Here is a 13,364-nt window from a genome sequence, read left to right as displayed (position 1 = left end):
AAACACGGGAAATACAAGTGGTGGTCAAAGAGCTGCTAGGGATACTACTGTTAGATCTGAGGCCAGAGCACCTGCTAGAGCCTACGCTATCCGAGCTCGTGAGGAAGCCTCGTCTCTAGACGTGATTACTGGTACTTTTACTCTTTATTATATTTCTGTGATTGCATTGATAGACCCTATATCAACGCATTCTTATATCTGTATGAATTTAGTGCACAATAAGACTTTTCCTGTAGAGTCTACTGAATTCGTAATTAGAGTATCGAACCCTTAGACAAAAGTGTCCTGGTTGATAAAGTCTGCAAGAATTGCCCGTTAATGATTCGAGATATCGGTTTTCCTGTTGATCTGATGCTTTTACCTTTCGATGAATTTGATATAATTCTAAGAATGGACTGGTTAACTTCGCACGATGGTATTGTGAATTGCAAACAAAAAGTCATTGATTTATGGTGTAAGAATGATGAAATAATTCGAATTAAGTCTAGTGATCTGAATGCACTACCAGCTGTGATATTTGCAATGAAAGCACGAAAATTTGTGAAGAAATGCTGTGAAGCCTACTCATCTTATGTGTTAGACTCGAAAGTTGATGATAGGAAAGTTGAATCAGTACCCGTTGTTTGCGAATTTTCTGATATGTTTCCTAAAGAACTACCGGGTTTGCCTCCGATTCGAGAAGTCGAGTTTGGCATTGAATTAGTACCTGGTACTACTCCGATTTCGATAGCTCCGTATAGAATGGCTCCAATTGAGTTAAAAGAATTAAAATCCCAGTTGCAAGAATTGACCGATCGAGGATTTGCTAGACTGAGTTTTTCACTATGGGGTGCTCCTGTCCTGTTTGTGAAAAAGAAAGATGGCACAATGAGAATATGTATTGATTACCGTCAGCTCAACAAAGTGACTTTAAAGAACAAATATCCTCTACCCAGAATTGATGACTTATTCGATTTGTTGAAAGGTGCTACTATGTTTTCAAAGATAGATATGAGATCGGGTTACTATCAGTTGCGGGTAAAGGACTCTGACATTCCAAAAACTGCTTTCAGAACGAGGTACGAGCATTATGAATTTTAGTTATGCCTTTTGGTTCAACGAAAGCACCTGCTATCTTTATGGATTAAATGAATAGAATTTTCAGACTGTATTTAAATCAATTTGTTGTGGTATTCATTGATGACATATTGATTTATTCACGTGATGAATCTGAACATGCTGATCATTTGAGAATAGTGCTACAGACTCTGCGAGATAAATAGTTATATGCAAAGTTCAGTAAATGTGAATTCTAGTTGCAAGAAGTTGGTTTCCTTGGTCATATTGTATCAGCCTCCAGTATTCGAGTTGACCCGAGCAAGATTTTAGCTATTTTAGACTGAAAATCTCCGAGGAATGTATCTGAAGTTCGCAGTTTTCTGGGACTTATCGGTTACTACAGATGATTTGTAAAAGATTTCTCTGTGATAGCAACTTCGTTAACAAAATTGCTCCAGAAATATGTGAAATTTGAATGGTCTAAGAAATGTCAAAAAAGTTTTGATCGGTTAAAAGCTCTATTAACTGAAGTTACGGTTTTGGTACAACCTGAATCAGGCAACGAATTTGTTGTTTACAGTGATACTTTATTGAATAGACTCGGTTGTGTTCTAATGCAAGAAGGAAAAGTTGTTGCTTATGCTTCGAGACAGTTGAAGCCTCATGAAAAGAACTATCTGACACACGATCTTGAGCTAGCTGCCATTGTGTTTGCTTTGAATATCTGGCGTCACTATCAGTTTGGTGAAAAATGTCACGTGTTTTCTGATCATAAAAGTCTAAAGTATTTAATGACTCAAAAAGATTTGAATCTACGACAGAGAAGATGGTTAAAACTGCTAAAAGACTACGAACTTGTGATTGATTATCACCTGGGAAAAGAAAATGTTGTTGCTGATGCCTTAAGCCAGAAATCGTTGTTTTCTCTGTGTGCAATAAATGCTCATTTGGTTCTGTCTGATGATGGTTCAGTTTTAGCTGAATTAAAAGCGAGACCTTTGTTCTTACAACAGATTATCGAAGCTCAGAAAGTTGATAATGAATTAATAGCAAAACGAGCTCAGTGTGATTTTAAATTCCGAGTTGATGTTGATGATTGTTTGAGATTCAGAAATAGACTTTGTGTTCCGAGAAATCCAGAATTAATTCAGACAATTTTGAGTAAAGCTCACAGTAGTAGATTTTCTGTACATCCAGAAAGTACGAAAATGTATAATGACTTGAAACAACATTATTGGTGGTTTGGAATGAAAAGAGATATCTCTGATTTTGTTTCTAAATGTTTAATCTGTCAAGAAGTTAAAGCTGAACATCAGGTGCCATTTGGGTTATTACAACCGATTATGATTCTGGAGTGGAAATGGGATCGAATGACCATGGATTTTGTTTCGAGTTTGCTCATGTCTTCGAGAAAGTAAGACGCAATTTAGGTTGTAGTTGACAGATTGACAAAGTCAGCTCATTTTAGTCCAGTACGATCTGATTTCTAACTTGATAAGTTAGCTGAGCTTTATATTTCTAATATCGTGAGATTGCACGGTGTACCATTGTCGATAGTGTTAGATAAAGACCCGAGATTTACATCACGATTTTGGAAGAAGTTACAAGATGCTCTGGGTACTAAATTGCATTTTAGCACTGCTTTTCATCCGCAAACAGATGGTCAATCTGAACGGATTACTCAGATACTCGAGGATATGTTGAGATGTTGCATTCTTGAGTTTGAAGGTGCGTGGGAACAATATCTACCTTTAATTGAATTCGCTTTTAATAATAGCTTTCAATCGAGCATTAAAATGGCACCGTACGAAGCCTTATACGGTAGAAAGTGTAGAACTCCATTATACTAGACTAAACTCAGTGAGTATAAGATTTACGGTATTGATCTGATAAAAGAAACAGAACAGAAAGTGAAAGTAATCCGAGATAGTCTGAAAGCCACCTCTGATCTTCAAAAATCTTATGCAGATTTAAAACGAAAAGATATCGAATTTGAGACAGGTGATAAAGTGTTTTTGAAAGTATCTCCGTGGAAGAAACTGTTCTGATTTGGCAAAAAGGGCAAGTTGAGTCTGAGGTTCATCGGACCATATGAAATCATAGAGCGAGTTGGGCCAGTTGTTTATAGATTGAAGCTACCATCAGAGCTAGAAAAGATTCATAATGTGTTTCACGTATCAATGCTTCGACAATACAGATTTGATCCTTCGCATGTAATTTCACCGTCTGAGACTGAAATTCAGGCCAATATGACTTACGAAGAAAAGCCAATCTATATTTTAACTGGTGAGGTTAAAGAGTTGCGAAACAAGAAAATTTCATTAGTTAAAGTGATGTGGCATCGACACGGTGTTGAAGAGGCCACATGGGAGTCTGAATATGCTATGAAACAACAATATCCTAATTTGTTTACCCGTAAGATTTTCGGGGACGAAAATCCCTAAGGGGGAGAATTGTAACAGTCTGGTTTCGACTCTAGTCGAAAAAATGGTTTCGAGACCACGTAACCGATTTTGAAAAATATTTTAATATTATTTTGTGTCTGTGATATGTGAATTTACATCTGCGAAGTTTCTGTGAGTTAATTTGTCTGTTTCTCTGCTTAATTATGAAAAAGGATTAAATCGCGCAAAGTGTAAAAGCTGAGTGCTAGGTGTTAAAGCACCTATTTGATTTGGCCCACTTAAATGAGGGTCCTTGCATGTAATTTCCATTTGTTTTAATGATGGAAAAATATGGTCATGTAGTTGGTAAATTTAATGTTATTTCATCAAGGGAAAAATGGTAAAAGGTGAGTATAATGCTTAATATAATAAAACAAAGCATGCAAATGGCCATTTTCACTTTGTTCATACCGAAATTGAAGAAAGAAAAGCTAGGTTTTCATGTTGCTATTAAAGAACTTGATTAAGGTATGAGTTTTTCTCGGTTTTTGATAATGTCTACGTTTCTGTGATCGTTGCTTCGTGTTCTTCAAAACCCATGTTTGAATTTCAGTTTTTGTTGAAGATTATAAAATGTGCCATTGATGATTATATGAGTTTTGTAATGCTTTTATATGGATTATGAAAGATATATGTAAGATTATTATACTTTATTTTTGAATTTTGATGGAATAGAGTTTTTGGACTAATTTGTGAAAATGAGGTTTCGAAGGACTAAATTTTAAATTAAATATGTTAATTGGGCTTGTATGGAAGTTATGTATATTTGGCCAAGCTATAGTTTTGGTGAATTTTGCATATTTGTGATTTTGTGAAAAATGGACTAAATTGTCAAAGTGTGAAAGTGTAAGGGCTAAAATGCAAAGTTCCCTAAATATGTGCATATGGATTAAATTGAATGGTTGAATTTGAATTGTGTTAGATCAAGAACAAAGAAAATCAGACTTAAAACGGGGGAAGTCTAAAATAGTTGAATAGTCGACGCATTCCGTCCGAAATCTGTACGAGGTAAGTCAAATTACAATTATAGACTAAATTAATTGAATGTTGTATATACTAGTTATAATCTGTATTGGATGGCCTTGAGAGCCTGATGTATGAATTCCGAGTAAATTCCTATGATATGTTAGTATCTGAAAAGATTTGTATTATTCTAAAGGAATGTTGACATTGATATGAGATATTGTGTAAGACCGTGTTTGGGACACAGGCCTCAATTTGAGAGTTACGTGTAAGACCATGTCTGGGACATTGGCATCGTATCTGATTTTGTGTAAGACCCTGTCTGGGACAAAGGTATCGATACTAAATTACATGTAAGACCACGTCCGGGACGTCGGCCTTATACCCGGTTATGACTATCTGAATCGTTTCTGAACCATCTGATGATGAAGTACAAGTTATGGAAATGAATATATGAAATGTATAATCTATACAGGTACGTTTGTATCGTACTAAATTTCTAAATATGAAAGACTCTGTTTCTATGAAGTATGTATGGAATTTTGTATTGAAGCATGACATGTATGCAAACAAATAAGCATGGTTAGGCTTATGAACTATTCTGTGAAATGATTATGAATTTTTGTTGTTGAATTGTACTTTATATGCTTTAGTAGTTAGACCAATTGTATTTGGCTTACTAAGTTCTTTGTAGCTTACTCTGTGTGATTTTTGTCTATTTTACAGTTGTCATAGCTACTGAAGGCTCGAAGATAGTCGAGGATCGTCACCACACTATCGAACTCAATTTGGTACTTTTGAAAGTGTAAATATGTCTAAGTATGGCATGTATAGGTTAGAATGTTTAGGTATTTAAAGCTTTGATATGTATATATGCTATGCCATGAGAGTTGGCTAGCAAATGATATGTTTGTGCATAGTTTTGATATTTGGTTGGTTATGCCTAATGGTTTATATTGGTAATGTTTTATGATCTAATATGATTTGGTCATTTTAAGCATGGAATTGGTTAAAAATTGTGGCCTGAATGTTGTTTAATATTGCTTGTAGGAATGGCCCAAATAGGGGTGGCAGGTTGGCTTAAATCAAGCCTGCATTTTGCCACACGGTCAAGTACCACAGGCGTGCCTTGTGGCTGTGTACGTAAATCAGTAATCTTTTAATATCTACACGGCTATAGCACACGGGCGTGTCTGTTGATCATGGGTGAAAGTCAGTATGTATGCCTTGTTTGGCATGGCTGGTTCACATGGGTGTGTTTGGTGCCCGTGTGAGGCACACGGGCTGGTTACACGAGCATGTGACTTCAACAGAATTAGAAAATTTTCTAAGTCCTGAAATTTATTAATGTGTTTGGTTTAATCCTAGCTGTCCTTAATAGTATGTTTTAGTTCTCGTAGACCATCATAAGGGATGAATGGTTGATGATTGCATATGTATTATGTTATGTGAGCCTGAATTGGTCTGAAATGTTCTGTCTGTCTGGTAATGCCTTGTAACCCTAATCCGATGACAGTTACGAGTTAGGGGTGTTACAAGTAAGACCATGGCATTGATATGTGATTCCGATATATGTGTGCGAGTAAGACCCTGTCTGAGACAGTGACATCGATATGTGATTACATGTAAGACCACGTCTGGTACATTGGCATTGTATGATATATGTGTGATTATCTGAGTGTCCTACCCAATTCTGAATGGTTCATCGGGCAAAGATAAGTTATGTTCGACTGTGTAAACGAGCTAAATAGACAGGTATGAATTAGCTTGTTACTATTTAAAATGTGGTAAGTATATTTGACCTTGTGAAAAAATATTGAATGAGTTTCAATTATATATATGTGTGGTTTTGTATATTCGGGCACATATTTAATATGTGTATATGAAACTATGTTGTGGCACATGAACTTATGTGTTTATGATGTGTGAACTAGGTTTGTAATGATTATTTGGTTGTGGAAGTTAAATGGTAATAATGATAATTTGGTTATAAGAGCATTCGGCCAAAGTGATATTTAAGAATGAATATATATGTAATATGAACTTTATATGTTTGGATTTAAATTGTGTCATAATATTATAACTTGTCTTGGTTTAATCCGATTGATAATGTTATCGTGTTGTATATTTGCTTATCACTTACTAAGCTATAAAAAGCTTACTTTGTGTTTATATGTGTTTCTGTTTTATAGATTTTAAATCAAGTTACAAGCTCGTGGGGTCGTCAGCAAGATCATCACACTATCCAATCATTTCGGTACCTTTATAAGTTAAACTCGTACTATGGCATGTATAGGTTAGAATATGTTTTAAATGATGAACCTTAGTTTTGTATAAAGGTCATGCGAAAATGGCTTAACCTTTATACTTGAATTCTGTTTTGCTTGGCAGTGGTTAAAATTCGTTTTGGTTATAGTATTATGTGCTATGCATGATTGGTGTTCATGGAAGGAGTTTTATGTTTTAGGAATGGTTAATAATTTTGGATTAATATATATATGGTTGATTCGGTTAAGGTATCTATAGGGTAAAGTATATATAAATGTGGTGGTTGTATTCGGTCAACGTATTATATGTGACTTGGTATTACAGGTTGTTTAGTTAAACTCGAACATGATATAATTTTGTTTGATATGGTTATTACATGACATGTGAGATTCGTATTTTGATTAAATGCCTATTTGGGGTTAATGTCTTATTTTTTGTGTAGTATGATTTATAATATGTGTAAGTATAAAAAATGTTATAATAATGTATTAGTAATTTTGGTTGTAAAATGATAATAAATATGAGGTAGTTACAACCAACTTGTATTTTGGCATTTACTTGTATAATTGTATTAAGCATTTGATAAATCGATTGATATATATATATTTATATAATATCCTATGATATATATATAAATAAATGGTGTTGAATATATGAACTTGATTTGAATGGAGTAAAAATAGTTGTTGATATGTTTGGTTGGGGCTTATTATGTTTAGTTGTCAATGCTCGATAATGACTCAAATTTTGATGTAGATAAACATGTATAAAGTTTATATTATTGTATGAAATATCCTTGATTTTCATTTTTTTTAAATGAAATTGTTAAAGCCGCATATGCTATTTGATAATACCATATGAAATAACTTAAATGACTATATATACATCTATGCTCGTGCACAAATGTGAAATGAAATGTTTGTTTTTTTTTTTTGGTTAGGCATTGAATATCATTAAAGAAGTAGATGATTTATTATGTTTTATACATATAATATGTTTTTAATATACGCTAACTTATGTTTTAACTATGATATCATATGAATGATATGAAATTTAAGATTTGACATTTGGCAATATTATTATGAGCATTGATGTGAAATAATAAAAATTGAATTATAAAATGTAATGCATGTTAGTAAGAACTGTGATATATTTGGTAATACTTATTAACCTTAGTCCGACGACGGACACGAGCTAGGGGTGTTACATTGGCTGTGTGTAACACACGGCTGTATGACAGGTCGTCTGTTGAACCATATCAGACACACGGTCTAGGCCAATGGGGTCTTGTAAGCCACACAAGCATGTGTGAGACCGCGTGCCAGGCTATGTAGACCATACAGGTTGGCCATTTAAGCCATGTGTGGCACACGAGTGTGTGGGTCCAAAATTCTAAATTTTTCCCTAGGGCCGTAAACAACGTTTGGATCGAATGTAGGCTTTTCGTAGGGTCTGTGATCAATTAAGCTATAAAACATAAAATTTGGCCATCTGGTATCGTAAAATAAGATAAATGTATGCATGTTTGAAATGATATACGATAAGTAAAAACGTAATGTGATATGTATGATCTGAAAAGTGTTACATATGATCTAATATGCAATAAGCATGACTTGAGTTTGATATTAAGTATGTATGACATATGCACTTTTGGCATCTATTATTTCTATATGTGCCTTTAGGGTGGGATTATGTATTGAAGGAAGTGTGGGCAGTTTAGTTACCTGCTGTAACTGGTGGCACAGACACATCTATTTTTTTTTCACGGTGATAATTCGCCAATGATTTGGCAATTAAGCTGCAAATATTCTGAAAAATGTCATACTAGCACTAAGCGGTGTGTAGGGATGAATGGGTGTTTCATACCACATATGGTGTGCTGGGATGGTCGGAGTTGGTGTGTAGCAGATGGGGGTAGGATTATATTTCTGCATCTATATTGTTCTAATAAGTTCAACTTCCAATATATCTATCCGATTTATTTTTATTGTTAATATGATATGTTACACACTGAGTTTCGAAACTCACTTTCTGTTGTCTGTTATTTTAGGTAACCCTCAGACTTAGTCAGACTGATGCAACGAGAGCTCGGTTATAATACTTTGGTTCCATCAGAGTTATTTAAATTTGGGATTAACTATTTTGTAAATTTTGGACTATTTTTAGACATTTTTAGACTGTTTGGGGTTTTGGATTTTGTTTTGTTTTTCGTTTAAATTTGGTTAAACATTTTTTTTATTTGACGACATTCATTTTAACCGCAAAATATTGGATTTTCAAACAACAAATTGTGTTTTCCAAAATTTTCCATGCTAAATATTTCTGCTGCAAACTTATACGTTTTGGAAAGTGTAAACAAACAATAGTTTCACTAATCAAATAATAAAGAGATGCTTTCAAACAATCGGTTTTTTACGTAATAAAAGCTAACAATGATGTCTTTACAAGGTCAGCAAATTTTGGGTTTTCAATTGATTTATAGTGACATCTCTAGATTTGGCTATAACGTTTAAATTTGGGTTTAGGGTGTTACATTATTATTATGTCAGAAAGTAATGAAAATTTATTTTCTTAATAATAAATTTTATCTTTTGCGAATTACAATTTTTGCCGCTATAAATATCACAAATCAGCTCAGTTTTTAAAATTTTTAATTTTATGCTATGACTAAAAATCATTTTCTAAACCATATTTTTCCTATACAAACTATTGTATTGTACTTATAAAATGGAGATGAAAATTTTAAAAATAAAAATAATAATTTATCAATAAAAGAAAGGATCCTACAATTATCGGTTTATTTGTGGAAGATCAAGAACATTTTATTCAACGTGAAAATGACCTAACAGTCTGATGACTATTCACATTATTCAACAATTGATCTAATGTCATATGTTCATTTTTTTTTGGTTTAAATGACTTCTTTTAATAATATCTAATTTTTCATAATTTTATATTATTTATAATTTTTTGAATTTCTATTAAGTTTTTATAAAATTTTAAATGTTTTAAATATTTTTATTAATTTTTTATAATATATTAGAATTTTTATAAATTTTCATAATATTTATAAGTTTTATGATTTTTTAATTTTTATTAGTTTATATCAATTTTAGTTTTTTTAATTTTTAGTATTTTTATATTTTTATAAACTTGTTAATTTTATATCAATCACTACAACATTTATGATCTTTAGTGAAAATATAGTTATGACAATAAGAATTTCGTCACAAATATTTAATTATTTGTGACTAATTTTCATGCAACACTACTAAAATAAGTAATTGTGGTTCATTAATATTTGGTCACTATTATGAAAATAGTTGTCACACTTGAAGTTACATCATAAGTAAATAATCACAATAGATGTGTAATTATTACCAAATCTGTTGGCCACTGCATGTTCATCACAAATGGAGAAGGGTAAAATTTTGGTACCAAGTTATTTTCCCGCGGAATGATGTAATTGTGTCAACATATTCATTTGTCACTAATATTTATCATTTTAGTGACAACAGATTTTTATCACTATAAATTTTTTTTTGTAATAATGTAATTCTGATGACTTAAATTATATCACAAGTAAATCATCACTATAAGTGTATAATTGTTATCAAATTCATTGGTCACTATCAATTCTTCACTACTGAAATACTAAAATTGACACTAAATTTTCCTAGTAAATGATGTAATAGTGACAACATATCTATAGTCAATATTATTGATGAATATTGCGACCATATGTTTTTGTTCACTAAAATTATTTAAATTAACAAGTAATTTGACACTGTAAATATATAAGTGTGATCAAACCTATTTGACAGTAGTGATTCTTCACTAATGAAATGCTCAAATTGGTGCCAAGTTATTTTCCTTAAAAATAATGTCATAGTGATTGTGTTGTCTCTACACTTAAAAAAGGAAAAAAAATTGTTTTCGACTTTATAACTAAAAGATAAAAAATTAATATTTTAAAATAAAATTAAACTATAAACTTTTAAACAGAATAAAAACAATAGTAAAATTGTATAAAGATGAAAAAAAACCTTGAAAGATGATCCCGATGCCATGTTTGAAGGATAGGTGTTGATAACAATAAGCATTAATAGCAGTAGTAAAAGAGACTTCTTTTCATGATATAACAAATTAAATTTTAACCTAAATTCATATTTAATGTTAAAGTAAAAAGTGGCCAACTATAATTAAAAAAAAAAAGTTGGTGGTGGATGGGACCGATGGTATAATATATTATATAAATATTTAAAGTTAAAAAATTAATATCTCATATGAAACGATAAAATAAAATAAAAATAAAAAACAGTTTTTTACTATTCAACATTGGAAAGGGGTCAAACAACAACATAAAAGGGGTCAAATTTTTCAAAAGTTAAGGGATTAACTAATAAATTTACATTTTTTTTAAATTTTAGAGGGGGTGCAAGTTTCGCTACTACAACAAATCCAAAATTATATATATACTATGCAAGTTTTGCGATCATATACACTTTTATATAATTACTCATAGATTCGGACATATTTCGATGAATTTTAGCAACTTCACAAAAAACTTCGACTAAACCAAAAATCATAACCTACAGTCTTTGATATCAATAAAAATTATCACATTTAATAATTCATTACATAAAAATAAATGTGTAATTAAGATTTAACAGACTTATAAAATCCTTTAATGCAAAACTAATCTTGATTTATCGGTGTAAGACAAGATTACATAACGGAAATTGTCCACTTATCACTGCCTAAGTTCTTCATGATGTAACCGAGTATTGTTTTTCGAAGTTACAGAGAAAACTTGTTCCCTCATTTTCTTTTTCTTTAACAATTCCATTATTAATGGATGAATCACAAATACCATTTTCGTCAAGATTGGAAAACCATATTATCAATCGTCAAATGCCATTCTTCTAATCTCTTTTCTTTATTGCAAAGCCGATTGATTTTTGTATTGAAATAGTCATGAGCCAATTTCCTATATCTATTTAATTTCAAATGGCTAAATGCCATTATTCAATTTTCAAGGGCTTTTACGCCATTAATACTTAAAATGGCTATTGTCATTCATGGTGGCATTAAGCCATTTTCCATTTTTTTTTCTTGGGGGCCGGAACTTAAACTTTCTTATTTATTTTTCACCTTGCCAGTTTTTATCTCTTTTGTGACTTCCCTTTTGGAAGTTACTATATGTGAGAAATATGTGCCTTTATACTTAAAAATATTGGTAAATTACCATTTTCATTTTTTTCTCTTTCTCGTTAAATGTTAACAGGAGCACATGAAAAGTTTTTTTTTTTTTTTAAAAAAACACATTTTATAATTAACAAGTAGTTGGGTATAATGGTAAAGTATATTGCACTTTCAAAGGGAGAATTCAGATTTGAACTTTGAAGACGACATTATTAGGAATGATAGTTATAAATCCCTAATATGAACTGTAAAACGGACATGAAGTATATAAAAAATTACACCTTAAAACTCTCTATATTTATAGATTTTAAAGTTTAAACCAAAGATAAACGAATAGCTTAAATAACTAAATCAACTTCAATCCACGAGACTAAACTCAATCATCTTTTATTGACTTGCTTCATTGATTTTTTTTTAAAGTTTATTTCATTTTGAGGTCTAAGATATTTTATTTCTATATTATGAAAATTTTAAAATTGTTGTACATCTATTTATGTGAATGTTTTTTAAAGGGTAAACTACATGATAGTGTCCCATTTTTTTCTTCAATTTTTCTTGATTTCTCTTTCTTTAAAAAACCCTTTTTTTTTCCATCAATTTTTTTTAACTTTAAATAAAAAGAAAAAAAAAGCCCATGAAAAATTTGCATTTAAAGTTTTAGGTTCTCTCGGTAAAAGATTCAGATTTAATTCCCTAAATTCATTTTTTTCCCTCCAACAACAAATGTTTAAATAAACAAAGCGAAAAAGAAAAAAAAAAAGGTTTCGTTTGGGGGGAATCAAAGAGATTAAAGATTGAAACTTTAATGAAAATGAGAAATGGATTTTGAAAGAAATTTAGATACAAAATTTGAGTTAAAAGAAGAGGAGCTCAAGAACAGAGAAGAAATAGGGGAAGGGAAGAAGTAGGATGTTTTAAAAAAAAGGAATCAATCTTTTTGCAAACAAAAAGCCATACTTATTTTTGCGTTTAAAAGAGATTTTTTTTTTTAAAGAAGTTTACAAATCAAACAAGATTGAAACTTCAAAGGATAAAATTAATCAATAGTAGTAGCCAAATTGATTAAAACAAAAAAACAAAAAGCGATATGGATTTTTTTTTTTTTTTGGATGGAAAATTGAGAATGTGAAGAAAGATTTTTTTAAAAAATTAGGATAAATTTCATTTATATTAAAAGATAGGGGCTAAAATAATAATTTTTATTTTACTTAAATTATGTGAAAAATTAAAATTTTAGAAATAATTTGATGTCGATTTCGCTAGAATTTTTAACAAGAGTGACCAAAATGAATGAACTATGTAATGCGGTGTCTAAATTGTAAACTTTTTTAAAATATTTTATGCTTAAAATGAGAATTTTGATAGCTAAGTGCCTTCGTATATATTAACTATTTAAAAAATTAAAAAATTAAAATTAATTTTTTTTGTAAATGTTGAGTGCTATAT

The sequence above is a fragment of the Gossypium arboreum genome, chromosome 1 (genome assembly GCF_025698485.1).
Source record: "Gossypium arboreum isolate Shixiya-1 chromosome 1, ASM2569848v2, whole genome shotgun sequence".
In the NCBI taxonomy this organism is placed as follows: domain Eukaryota; kingdom Viridiplantae; phylum Streptophyta; class Magnoliopsida; order Malvales; family Malvaceae; genus Gossypium; species Gossypium arboreum.
The sequence above is the reverse complement of the archived record's forward strand: the minus strand, read 5'-3'. Positions refer to the sequence as shown.